This window comes from Myxine glutinosa, chromosome 14 (genome assembly GCF_964187855.1).
Source record: "Myxine glutinosa chromosome 14, kmMyxGlut1.1, whole genome shotgun sequence".
Lineage (NCBI taxonomy): Eukaryota > Metazoa > Chordata > Myxini > Myxiniformes > Myxinidae > Myxine > Myxine glutinosa.
In genome coordinates this window covers 13,848,039-13,862,963 of record NC_136274.1, presented here as the reverse complement: position 1 = coordinate 13,862,963, position 14,925 = coordinate 13,848,039, and positions in this window count along the sequence as shown.

The window sequence follows — 14,925 nt, the reverse complement described above, 5'->3', positions numbered from 1 at the left end:
ATTGAAGGACTGATGAAAGGAAAGGACTCACGACATGCAAAGAGGTAACCTTGAAATTTGAATCATTATAACTGATCTTTGAGGCCATGAAACCTGTTCTTATTTATAGATACTCGATATAGATGGCATGTAGTGCACAGTAGGGGACGGTGGGGTTAGTTGGAACATTTTTCACGAAAACTCTATTACATAATCTGGTTTTGTTTAGAAAAACAAAAGATAAAAGATGTTCCACTACATATATACGCATACGTGTTACAATTATAATATATTGAGAAATGCTAACATTTGACAGTTGCATGTGTATATCAAGTCAGGTGACCATGTATCAAGTGTTCCAACTAACCCCGACCTTGCACAACACGGTGCTTTAGTTACAAGATCTCCTTCACCTCATACCGTGGCTTAGTACCTGTATATATAATACATAAAAGGTACTGGCCTTTATCTAACTACATCAAGGAAAAATAACATTTCCTCAGAGAAGTATTTACTCAGAATTGCAAAAATCGTACATACCTTCCTCTTCAGAACAACTCCTTTCCTTTAGTATCGAAAACAATATGGTGGATGGTGACGTCATTATCTACCATTACATGGCAGCACCATCTAGACATCATCCTTGGTTTCTTTGAAAACTGCAACGGTTCAACTAACCCATGTTCCAACTAACCCCACGTTCCGAACTAACCCCACGTTCCACGTAACCCCACGTTCCGAACTAACCCCACGTTCCGAACTAACCCCACGTTCCACCAAACCCCACGTTCCAACTAACCCCACGTTCCACCTAACCCCACGTTCCAATTAACCCCACGTTTCAACTAACCCCACGTTTCAACTAACCCCACGTGTCAACTAACCCCACGTTTCAACTAACCCCACGTTTCAACTAAACCCACGTTGCAACTAACCCCACGTTCCAACCATCCCCATGTTCCAACTAACCCCCACGTTCCAACTATCCCCATGTTCCAACTAACCCCACGTTCCAATTAACCCCACGTTCCAATTAACCCCACGTTTCAACTAACCCCACGTTCCAACTATCCCCACGTTCCAACTATCCCCACGTTCCAACTATCCCCACGTTCCAACTAACCCCCACGTTCCAACTAACCCCACGTTCCAACTAACCCCACGTTCCAACGAACCCCACGTTCCAACGAACCCCACGTTCCAACTAACCCCACGTTCCAACTAACCCCACGTTCCAACTAACCCCACGTTCCAACTAATCCCCCACGTTCCAACTATCCCCCACGTTCCAACTATCCCCCACGTTCCAACTATCCCCCACGTTCCAACTATCCCCCACGTTCCAACTATCCCCCACGTTCCAACTATCCCCACGTTCCAACTATCCCCACGTTCCAACTAACCCCCACGTTCCAACTAACCCCACGTTCCAACTAACCCCACGTTCCAACTAACCCCCACGTTCCAACTAACCCCCACGTTCCAACTAACCCCCACGTTCCAACTAACCCCCACGTTCCAACTCACCCCCACGTTCCAACTATCCCCCACGTCCCAACTATCCCCCACGTCCCAAATATCCCCATGTTCCAACTATCCCCATGTTCCAACTATCCCCATGTTCCAACTAACCCCCATGTTCCAACTAACCCCCACGTTCCAACTAACCCCCACGTTCCAACTAACCCCCACGTTCCAACTATCCCCACGTTCCAACTATCCCCACATTCCAACTATCCCCACGTTCCAACTATCCCCACGTTCCAACTAACCCCCACGTTCCAACTAACCCCCACGGTCCAACTATCCCCACGTTCCAACTAACCCCACGTTCCAACTAACCCCCACGTTCCACCAAACCCCACGTTCCAACTAACCCCCACGTTCCAACTAACCCCCACGTTCCAACTAACCCCCACGTTCCAACTAACCCCACGTTCCAACTAACCCCACGTTCCAACTAACCCCACGTTCCAACTAACCCCACGTTCCAACTATCCCCACGTTCCAACTATCCCCACGTTCCAACTATCCCCACGTTCCAACTAACCCCCACGTTCCAACTAACCCCCACGTTCCAACTAACCCCCATGTTCCAACTAACCCCCACGTTCCAACTAACCCCCACGTTCCAACTAACCCCCACGTTCCAACTATCCCCATGTTCCAACTAACCCCCACGTTCCAACTATCCCCATGTTCCAACTAACCCCCACGTTCCAACTAACCCCCACGTTCCAACTAACCCCCACGTTCCAACTATCCCCACGTTCCAACTAACCCCACGTTCCAACTAACCCCCACGTTCCAACTAACCCCACGTTCCATATATCCCCATGTTCCAACTAACCCCACGTTCCAACTAACTAAACCCCACCTTACCCCTATATAATGCATTAATACAACATGAGATGGTAGCTACTGATAGATACGTTCCTCTCTTTTTTTTGTCCCATGTTTGTCCTCTTTTTTAGAAATTCAAAAATGGTATTCCAAGGTGGAATCAATCATCTTACTTCAATTTGCTTCCAGGCGAACAAACGAACCTTGGCCCTTGTCCCATCACTTTGTGACTTGGCTTTGTGACTTGGCCATGTGACATCCCATCACTCCCATCCTATCACTTGTCCCATCCCATCCATGTGTCTGCCTTAGTCGTACGAACGTTGGTAAATAAATGTCGTTTTCACCAACGTTGGAAACATTTTATTTGCGACCATTGTGCCAACGTTGGGGTGGCGTCACGTAGGTGTGCTCGCTGGGTTTGTGTGCACCGCCAAAGTTTTGCTCTGATGTTCAATAAGTTTTGAAACTTCTAGTTTCCCCAAGTTTTTTTTCTACTTCCTATTATTTAGTTGTTTTTCCTCCCGTGTTTCGTCATTCCACACGCGGACTATTCCAATCGGGTCTTGAAGCTCTCCCTTAAGGATCTTCGTCCAAAAGACCATTTAGACTCCTGGTGAAAACGTGCGCACAGAACTGAGACCTTGGTGTAGCCAGAAGGACCTTCCGAGTAATGACTTTTCTGCTTTTGTTTATTGCATCTGGTGTTTTCGCCTCCAATTTGGACGTTATCTTTCCCAGGTGGCCATCGCACAAATAGCGCAATTATTCCCGTTTTCAGTGCTGTCTCTTGTGGCACCTTCGCCTTATTATTTCATCCACTGTAAGGGTTTATCTTTTTCTCAGTGCTCAGTTCGAGGACGTGATAATGAGAACGACGATTAATGAAGAAAAGGAATAAAGGTTGGGATACTCGAATAAAACTGTGCAAATGATGTTGGAATTTTACCTGAGGGGTGGGTTGGCAGGATGGCCTTCAGGTACGCACACTCACCTCGAAGCTGTCTAGCCTGGGTTTGAATCCCAGCCCAGATATTACCTGTCGTCCCGGTGTTTGAAGATCTGGTGATTGAAGATCCTAAAGTGCCAAAAGTAGGCGAGCCATCACCGGAATCATGAACAAATTCTAAGTTCCAGCCCTCACCGACAGAGACCTTTCATCAGCAGCACAGCCACGCCACCTCCTCCCATCCTTTCTCCCCCAAACCCCACATGCTGCACCTGTAGAATGTGTTTAGCTTGATGTGGTCGCAATAAACCAATCACAATACCACTGGAGATGAGACGGTGCGGAGTATTTAATGGGGCACAAAAGCACAGCCAACAAGAGGGGCCAAAACCCCCGGAACAAACCCAACCGGAAACCCCACCCACAGTGGGTCATTAATATAATAATATATAATGGCGTGACTTCTTTCTTTTTATCTCCCTTTCGCATTAGATTTCTTGTTGTATCAATGAATCATGTTACAAAGGGATGAAGAAAGATACCAAAGCTGAATAAATGCATAACGGGTACCTCAACACAGGAGGTCTCAAGCAAATACAGGGGAGCAAAGAACAACAACTGATGTAAAAATATAACCACATGTGTGCGTGAAAGCAATCCAAACATGCATGGGCATCAACATTAGGACATACAAAAGCAGTTCACATGAGTGGATGACATTGGAATAAGAAACAAGTATAAATTGTCCGTGTGGAAAATACATTGTTGGTGCAACAGATGTTAGATAACCGGGGTCATTACAAGGCCATTATAGGGGTAGACTATCCTCACGAAACTGGGGTTTCTCTACCCCCAAATTATTCACGTCATGACTGAAGTATGTAATTAATCTGTTGGATGTTTTGAAAGGCGTCTCTGTCGAATTGAGTGCGTCAGAGTGGGCGCTGAGGAAACCGGGCTAGAGGGACAAGCAAATGGTGTTGTAAAAGCTGGTGTCATGGCATCAGGAGACTGGACCGAGGGCTGCGGCACATGACTAGGCCGAATGCCGATACCATCTGGATCAGGTATTGGCATTTCTACACCAAAAGGCAACTCAGTGATTTGTTCCAGAGCCAGTGATTGGGGAAGAACTGGTGCATCCATCGTAGGCCGCGGAGTTTGCATGACGGGCTCCATAGTCGCCAGCATTGGAGATGTGGAAGGGGTAGACAGCTCAACTGGTATGTTAGGGTTGATAAGAACAGAATCAGTCAGAGGGGAGCGATCACCGTGATCGGAGTGACGAAGGTCGGAAGTAGAGTAAACTGTAGGGTCAGCGTAGAAGGGACAAAACGTTGTAGCACTCAGGTCTCTTGACTCGATAAGTTGCGCTACGTAGTTGGGAACCGATGAACTTGCGAATAGTGCACCAGCCATCCTCGACAGAACTGGTCTCTTTGTCTCCATAACTCTCTCGCGGAAACCCCTTGGGAACGAAGATGCGAGTGGAGTCGTGCAGTGACGATAGACAGGGCCAAAGGTGTAACATGGCCTCCATGTGGCTCCTGGCATAGATTCTCGTCCTCCAGCTCCCACACTGCTTTCTCTGCTACAGGGTTCTTGTTGGGTTTTTTTGTTCTACCGAGCTCAATGGCGATGCGGTGTTCTTGTAGCACCTTATCTCCTGACAGGGTGGAGAACCCAGGGGCAGGATCAGTCCGTATGACAGCTTGGGGACCATCCAGCGGACGCAACCCAATGCATAATTGAAGCAGAGCATTCCTTAAGGTGTCATGGCATTCGTTGGCAATGATACAAGCAGCTGTGTAAGACATGACACACTCTCGTACGACTAAAATGAGTTGTTCACATTTGATAATGTCAGCTGCAAATGAGATGCCAACCAACTCTGGAGGGTCTTTAGAAGACTGGGGAATGACGGTGTGCGGGATGCTCTGGAGAGCAGCGCAAGTATGGCAGCTAGCAGTGACCTGTTCAATACAAGCATCCATGCCAAGTGCATAGAAGTATTGATGGGTGACCAATTTGAGTTGATGATATGACGGGTGAGAAAGGTGTAGATGGAGAGCAGTGATCAGGCCTTCCAGTACACTTTGCGGAATGATAATGCATTCCCTGGAGGGGGCAAGAGGGTCGTCCCGCCGGACGACTAGTAAACCATTTCGTGCAATGGTAGCAACTCAAGGGTAGTGTTTGACATCACGAATGTTGGTAAGCCTCCTTGAAGGGCGAGTACCTTGCAACAGGTGAGCATGCCTGCGCCGGAGGTGTGGACATTCACATTGGATAGCGAGTCATGCTGGCCTGCTGGTGAAAGGAAGTTTTGTTGAGCCTGACACAATGTCGTCAATAGATACCTGGTAAACAGTGGAATCAGAAGTTTGGTGTATGAAAGAACAGACCTGGAATGTGGGGTCTTCGCTTTGGGTGCATTATGGCTGACAAAGTCCGATGGAATGTTCACAAATCCAGATAGTTATCAGATAGAGGCGTGGTAGTGATTGACCGTCGAAAGGAAGGTAGTGACGTGGATCGGCAAGCAAGATCTCGGAACAGGGCCAGTCACGATGGTGTCCAAATCAAAAGGGGTGAGAGAGGCAATAACGACCTTTCGCTGTTCGTGTCCAGAACGAGAAAGCACAAGAGAAAAGCAAGACCAAAATGTCGTCCAGAACGAGAAGAAAGCAAGAAGAAGGGGGAAATGTCTGCCAGAGCGTTCTTTTATCGACAGGCTCTGACAACATCTGTCCTTCCTTCACCAATCAGCGAGTCCCTTCTTACTCGTCCTTTCTGTCAATCAAACCCTGGACCAATCACTGCTCTTTGGGGCGTGGCTCTTGGCCTACCCGTCCTGTGTCCTCTTATCAAGTCGGGGCAATCAGCAGCAGTGTTGCATGCCTGGCTTCCGGTTAGCTTTTTAATTAGAGCTTAATTAGGGTGTCGATTGCGTGGCTTGGCTATGTGTCTAGTGCGGTGTCATAAGGAATAAAGGAATAAATTACAGAGGTAACGACACACAGGGGATTAATTTACCCATATTCCTTCGCTAATTAACAAGCCCCACCCCTCGTGACGGGGACGAATATACAAGCTTAACCCGACAGTCCAGTCCACACAGATTCCCGACTTATGGTACATTGAGATGGTTCTTCTTCTTCATGATAGTCGGCGCACACTAATCTATACATTCTACCTGCCTCTTCTAAGGTAATCATTGTCTACCCCCCACAAACATAACAATATACTAATGTGTTCAAAAAGTATCCGACCTTTATTTTTCGTGCGTAAAAAAAAAGAAGCTAGGGAGGCGTTGATTGGTGCATGTATGTAGGCGATCCTAATGCACACGCGTGAATTTTTTCACACCTGCAGAAGCTGTCATTCGACGGCAGACCGCCGATGAGTGAGGACATGTAAGTGAGCGCCGTCGGATTTTCGTTTTTGACAAAATGACGGAAAAACTTGATCAACGCTACTGCATCAAATTTTGTGTAAAGCTTGGCGATTCCCAAGTGGAAACGATCCACAAGATTCAACACCGTTCATTCCATTATGAAGGAGGATTTGGGCTTCAGGAGAATCTCAGCGAAGTTCGTACCAAAGCTGCTCACGATTGAGCAGAAGCAACTCCGTTTGGAGATCGCACAGGACATGCTGGAGACTGTGAACAGCGATCCCAGCTTCCTCAACACAGTGATCACTGGTGATGAGTCCTGGGTTTATGGGTACGCTGTTCTGGAAGAAACATTGCTTCCATTTGCTCGTGCAGCCTTTCGAGGAAACTTTGTCTTCCAAGATGACAATGCACGGCCTCATCATGCTCGCATGATCCAACACTTTCTTGCTGACCGTGGTGTAGAGCATATGGAGTGGCCTGCCATGTCCCCGGATATGAATCCGATAGAGAACTTGTGGGCAGAATTAATGCGTCAAATCGACAACTTGGACCAGCAGCCCACCTCTGTGCGTGAATTGCAGCAGGCTATTGTCACTGCATGGCAAGCGATTCCTGTCCAAACCTTGGCAAATCTCGTGAACAGCATGGCTCGACGTGTACGTGCTCTCCTGAATGCTCGTGGGGGTTACACGAAGTACTGAACTGTAATTGTACTGTCCGTAATCCCAGTCATAATTTAGCTTTTGTTTTTGTTGAAAAAAAATTTGACTAATGTGCAAAATAAAGAGATACTTCTGGAAAACGAACAGAAGTTTAACACAGTACTGTCCGTGAATTGAGTTCGATATCAGTTTACATCACTTTCAAGGATCAATTTATTTGCTTCGAAATGTCCTGCCTCACACCTAGCTCGTCTTCACGCTGTTGAAACCAAAGCGTTCAGAATCATTGGAATCTCCCGCGATGAAGCTAACTCCAAGGGCCTTTCACTCACTCACCGCAGGCAGGTTGGTGGTCTTACCGTCTTCTACCGACTCCTCTCTGGCCTTGCCCCCCCCCCCCCCCAGCTCTCTCTGGGCTCTGTCCCCCAAATATTCCTACAGGTCGCACAAGATCTGCCTGCAACCCTCTTATGGTTAAACTGCCAAAATCAAGACTTTCCGCTCACCTTCACTCCTTCATTCCTCTTTTCTCCCGCCTCTGGAACAAACTCCCTCACTCTCTTCAATCCCACTCCACCCTCCAGGTCTTTAAAACAGCTGTTCACCACCATCTCTTATCTTCCCCCATCCAAAACCTTGATCTTTTCTACCCCCGCTAATTTCGGTCCCCTTGTGTTTTATACCTCTCCCCCCCACACCCCCCCCCCTTCCCACGCCTCCTCCCCCCCAAGCCCTTTCCCTCCCACACTTCTCCCTGCTCTCAAATGTTGTGTTTGTGTGCTTCCCCTTCTCTCCCCATCTTGTCTTCCGCTCCCTCCTTTATATATACTAGGGCATGCCCGTACTATATCTATATCTAAAATTATATCCCCCCCTCTATTTACATGAAATGGTTTGGTCCATGAAATGTTTTGGTCCATTCGCAACGCCAAAGCGAACGGCGAACGCTTTACATGAAATGGTTTGGTGCATGAAATGTTTTGGTCCATTCGCAACGCCAAAGCGAACGGGGAACGGCTTGCGAGTACAGTGACAATCCCCCCGGGGTTTTTATTAGTTTTAAAACATAGTTTAACGCCAACATAGCGCCAACATAGTTTGCAAACGTGAAATAAATGAATACGCTCTCAAATGTGCCATCCGAGGCAGAGTGTGTCCGCCACGTTCGGCACACGCGATAGCTCGCTGCTCTCTGATTGGTTGAATCGTTTTTTGGACATAGCTCGGTAAGTAATTGTCCGATTAATATGAAACCTTGAAAAGGCACATCCTCGGGTCCCCAGCAATATACCTGGCAAGTTTCAAGTATATCGGACCCGTGGTTGTCGAGAAACAGCGGTCACAGACAAACAAACGTACAAACAAACAAACACACAGAGATTACTGGAATTATAGATAGATTTTGTTTGTCTGGTTGATTTGTTTGTGAAATAAATGTTAGCTCTTTCACGAGCCTCGATTCAGTATACAAAAAAAAAAAGAAAAAAAAAAGGTCACATTAACAAAATCTAGAATAATTTCAACATAATTCCAATGAACTTTTGGTTCTAAGTCATCTTGAAAAGTAAGTTCACCCCCACAAAAAAAATATTCCATATTAAATGCCAAGTCTGTATATACATATATATATATACATATATATACATATATAGTCACGTGAAAAAGTAAGTACACCTCATATAAAGTTTTGACTTTTTCAACATATGTCAACATACAGCTATTTGATCTTCATTTCAACAATATTGATAGATAAAGGTGATATAACAAATATCATGAAACATTTACATTTTGTAGTCCATTGTATAATTTAAATAAACATAAATGCAAATTTCGCATGTGGAAAAAGCAAGTACACCCCTACATTTATCACTACTTCAAATACCTAAAATTAGAATCAGGTGCACCAGCTCAGGTGCAAATGATTAGAACATCGTCAGAGAGGATCTTGGAGGAACCTGTCTTATTTAAACCTCAGACATTTCGTTTGGTTTGCTCTTTGTTGTTGAAGTGTGCGGCGTCACCATGCCGAGATCAAAAGAGCTCTCTGAGGCCTTCAGAAAGAAGGTTATAGATGCCTACGAGTCTGGGAATGGATTTTAAAAGATCCCCAAACAATTTGAAATCAATCATTCGACTGTCCGGAAGATCATCTACAAGTGCAGAAGATTCCAAACAACTGCCAACTTGTTCAGGCCAGGCCGCCCCAGCAAGTTCAGCCCGAGAGCAGACTGCAAGATGCTGAAAGAAGTCTCCAAGAACCCCAGAATGTCATCACGGGACCTACAGGTAGCTCTTGCCACTGTTGATGTCAAAGTGCACGAGTCTACCATTAGAAAGAGGCTGCACAAATTTGATCTACATGGGAGGTGTGCCAGGAAGAAACCTTTGCTGTCCAGAAAGAACATCAGGGCAAGACTAAAGTTTGCCAATGAACACCTAGGCAAAGACCAGCACTTCTGGAACAATATGCTATGGACAGATGAGTCAAAGGTAGAGCTATTTGGCCACAGTACCAGAAGATATGTTTGGGGAAAACCAAAGACAGCATTTGACCACAAGAACCTGATACCAATTGTAAAGCATGGTGGTGGAAATATTATGGTTTGGGGCAGCTTTGCTGCATCAGGGCCTGGGCAGCTCACCATCATGGAATTCCACTATGAATTCTTCATTGTACCAGAGGGTGCTTGAGGATAATGTGAGGCCATCTGTCGGAAAGTTGAAAAGCTCTGAACGCTCAAGTTATGTATTCCGTCATATTTTATAACACCTTTTTCTTCTTCTTCTTTAAAAGGCTGCTTTCGACTTGCTCACCAAATCAATTCATCCCAAAAAAAATATCCATCTCCTATAGTGCCTTTGTTCTACATTCCCTAAACTCTCCTGCACTCCATCCTCCATCCAGCATCCTTAAACGTATTTTTAACTCGAAGGTCACAAGAAACTCATTTTGCAATAAATGTTCGTTTCCCATAAATCGTACACTTTCAAAAATCCAATCTCACCCCTCCCCTCCAAATCTTCCCCATAACCCCTCCCCTCCAAATCTTCCCCATCACCCCTCCCCTCCAAATCTTCCCCATCACCCATCCCTTTCAAATCTCCCCCCTTGCCCCCTCCCTCCTAAACTACACCCTCACCCCTCCCCGCCAAGACGCCCCCTCGCCCCTCCCCTCCTAGACTCCTGCCTCACCCCTCCCCTCCAAATCTCCCCCATATCCCATCCCTTTCAAATCCCTCCCCTTGTCCCTTCCCTCCCAAACTCCCCCCTCACCCCTCCCCTTCAAATCTCCCCACCCTCATTGCTTCTCAATTTCCACCCTCTCACTCCCCCTCCTCAAAGCGTCCTCCCCGCTTCTTCCCCCTTCAAACTCTCACCTCCATCTCCCCCAACCTTCTGCCTCGCTCTTCCCCCTCCTCAAATAACACCTCATTGTGGCTCACCCAATCACCATCAAACCTTTTGTCCGCCCCATCCTTCCCTTTCTCCGAGCTATTCTGAAATCTCTGACACACCTTCAACAGCTCTCCCTATCTCTTCCACCTCTTCCACATCTTACCCTACCCCTCCTCCCCCCTGTTCTGTATCTGATGCTCCCCCTTCCTCTTCATTAACGGTATGGACCTCAAACATCCGGGGCCTTCGTTCAAACTTAACTGATCTCTCCATACAGGTTGCTTCTGTCAAACCAGACGTGATCTGCTTAACAGAAACTTTCCTCCTTTATGATGTCTCTGATTCCATAGTATCTCTCCCGGGCTACTCCCTCCTCCGGTATGATAGACCTGAGCCTCGTCCTGGAGGCGGGGTTGCTATCTTTATCAAAAACTCTCTTCCTCACTCGCCCTGCACTGCACTCTCTCCACCTCACCCCCAGGAATACCTCTGGCTACGGCTTCCCCTTCGCTCCCACCTCTTGTTCATATGTGTGTTGTACCGTCCACCAAACAGTGATGACTCCATCTACATCTCGCTGTCTGATGATATGGACCAACTTCTATCTACTCATCCCAACTCTCTCTTCCTCATATGTGGTGATTTCAACTGTCATCATGCCAGTTGGCTGGGTGTGGGTACCTCTCTCACCAGCCATGGCTCCTCAGCAAAGGACTTCTGCGACTCACTGGGACTGACACAATCTGTCAATTTCCCGACCCGGATCTCAGTCAACGGAACATCTTCTCTTCTGGACTTGGTTATGACTAACTTCCCTGAAAATGTCTGCTGCTCTTCTTCTGCTCCGATCGGATCATCTGATCATGTCCTTGTTAAAGTGGACATCTCTCTGACCATCCTCAGGGAGCCTGCTCAGCGTCGACGAGTCTGGCATTTCACTCAGGCCAACTGGCACGGTCTTCAAGCAGCCATCAATCATCTGGACTGGTCTCCCATCTCTACCACCTCTGACATCAACTCATCCTGGGAATTCTTCCAAAGTAAATTGCTCTCTCTCATGCACAGATTTATCCCATCTCGTCTTCAGTTGTCATACCCTTCCTCCCGTCCATGGTACACGGAATCTTGTGGTGAGGCTGTTGCCCAGAAACAACTTGCCTTCGTCTCCTGGAAAGCAAATCCAACGGAAGGAAATCTCATTTCCTTTCACAAAGCCCGAAACAAGTGTGTGTCCACCCTCAGGAGAGCCAGGAAACAATATCTCTCCGTTCTCAAGACCGAACTCTTTTATCTGTCTCCCTCTTCCAAATCCTGGTGGCGTCTGGTCAAATCCGTTTCTGGTGTTTGTTCCCCCTCCATCCCCTCCCTTACCTCAAACGGCTACACAGCTGACTCCGCACATGAAAAAGCTGAATGCCTCAACTCTGTGTTTGCCTCTAAATCTTGTGTCCCAAACCCATCCCTCTCTGTACCCACCATACCCAGTCGTACCCTGCTGCTCCTGGACTCTGTATCCTTTCCTCCTGACAAGGTGGAAAAGTTTCTGTCAACCCTCGACTCTGATTCTGCAACTGGACCCGACGGCATCAGCCCACGGGTCCTAAAATCCTGCTCTGCTGCTCTATCTCACCCTCTCTCTGTTCTCTTCACCCTCTCTTTTGCTCAAGGTCAACTGCCATCTGCTTGGAAATCAGCCAACATCACCGCTTTGCACAAAAAAGGTGCAAAAACAGATCCTAGCAACTACAGACCAATCAGCCTTCTCCCAATTATCAGCAAAGTCATGGAATCCATCATTGCTTCGGATATGAAATCTTTCCTCTTCTCCAATGGCTTGATCTCTGATCATCAATTTGGCTTCAGACCAGGTCACTCTACTCTGGACATGCTGCTTCTGCTGTCTCAACAATGGATGGAGGTCCTCAATGCCAAACAGGAAATTAGAGCTGTCTCCCTCGACATATCACGTGCCTTCGACACGGTCTGGCACCCCGCTCTGCTCACCAAACTCTCCTCCTTTGGTATCCATGGAAATCTCCACGCATGGCTGGCGGACTTCCTCTCTAGTCGTCGTCAACGTGTGGCCCTGAATGGGTTTCTCTCATCTCCTCTTCCTGTTCAGGCTGGAGTTCCCCAAGGCAGTGTTCTGGGCCCCGTGCTTTTTCTGGTCTTCATCAATGATCTCTCTGACTCTCTCGAAAATCCTCTCTATCTCTTTGCTGATGACTCCACTCTCTGCCGCTCCATTCCTCTTCCCTCAGATCGGCAGTCTGCTGCCTCCTCACTCTCTGAAGACCTGGACAAAATCACAGACTGGTCAAACAAGTGGAACATGTCTTTCAATCCTGACAAATCTCACACTCTTACTATGTCTCTCCGAAAAGATCGACTGGACAACCCTCCCATCTACTTTCTCAATAATCCTCTCCAAGAAGTTCTGTCGCTCAAGATTTTGGGTCTCACTATCTGCCATGATCTTTCTTGGGAAAACCACATTTCCAAGCTGGCCTCCAAAGCCAGTCGCCGACTGGGCATCCTCCGTCGTGCGAAGTCCTTCCTCGGCACACCTGAGCTCCTCACCACATATAAGGCTTTCATCCGCAGCTCAATGGAATACTGTTCTCCCCTATGGGCCGGTGCTCCTGCCTCACACCTAGCTCGGCTTCACGCTGTTGAAACCAAAGCTTTCAGAATTATTGGAATCTCCCGCGATGAAGCTATCTCTGAGGGCCTTTCACTCACTCACCGCAGGCAGGTAGGTGGTCTTTCTGTCTTCTACCGACTCCTCTCCGGCCTTGCACCCCCAGCTCTCTCTGTGCTCTGTCCCCCAAATATTCCTACAGGTCGCACAAGATCTGCCAGCAACCCTCTGATGGTTAAACTGCCGAAATCTCGGCTCTCTGCTCACCTTCACTCTTTCATTCCTCTTTTCTCCCGCCTCTGGAACAAACTCCCTCACTCCCTTCAATCCCACTCCTCCCTCCAGGTCTTTAAAACAGCTGTTCACCACCATCTCTTATCTTCCCCCATCCAAAACCTTGATCTTTTCTACCCCCGCTAATTCACCCCAGATCCACCTTGTTTGAAATTCCAACTTCTTTCCTGGAAGTCCTGGCAGTGTCCATATGTTTTATACCTCTCCCACCGCCCCCTTCCCATGCCCCCCCCCCCCAAAGCCCTCGCCCTCTCTCAGATCTCTCGATGTCTCCATGTCTCTCGGTCCCTGCTCTCAAATGTTGTGTTTGTGTCCTTCCCCCTCTCTCCCCATCTTGTCTACCGCTCCCGATGTTATATGTTTTATGTGTCGGTTTGTCTTTCTGTGTGATTAATGTTCGCTCTTTCACGAGCCTCGATCTTGTATACAAAAAAAAAAAAAAAAAAAAAAGCTCAACCGAAGGTGGACCTTGCACCATGACAATGACCCTAAACATACCAGTAAATCCACCAAGGAATGGCTGAAAAGAAAGAAATGGAGGGTTCTGGAATGGCCAAGTCAAAGCGCGGATCTAAATCCCATCGAGATGTTGTGGGGGGATTTGAAACGAGCTGTGCATGCAAGAAACCCCTCAAACATCGCACAGCTGAAAGAATTCTGCATGGAGAAGTGGGCAAAAATTTCTCCCACTCGATGTCAGAGACTGGTAGACAGTTATAAGAAACGCCTACTTGAGGTTGTTTCTGCCAAAGGGGGCAATACCACCTATTAGAGCCAAGGGTGTACTTACTTTTTCCACATGCAAAATTTGCATTGATGTTTATTTAACTTATACAATGGAACTACAAAATGTAAATGTTTCATGATATTTGATATGTTATATCACCTTTATCTATCAATAGTGTTGAAATGAAGATCAAATAGCTGTATGTTGAAATATGTTGAAAAAGTCAAAACTTTACATGGGGTGTACTGATTTTTTCATGTGACTGCATATATATATATATATATATATATATATATATATATATATATATATATATATATATATATATATATATATATAATATATATATATATATATAATTATATATATAATTATATATTTTTTTTTATATATTGTTGTGGTTTTGAGAACCCACACTTGTAAATAAATATAACATCATTGAAGGTTAAAGGTAGCACCCCATAGGTAGGCCACAAGCAACACGTAGGTCACCATAGGACATCAGTTATTTCTTAGTATGTGTTACATAAGGC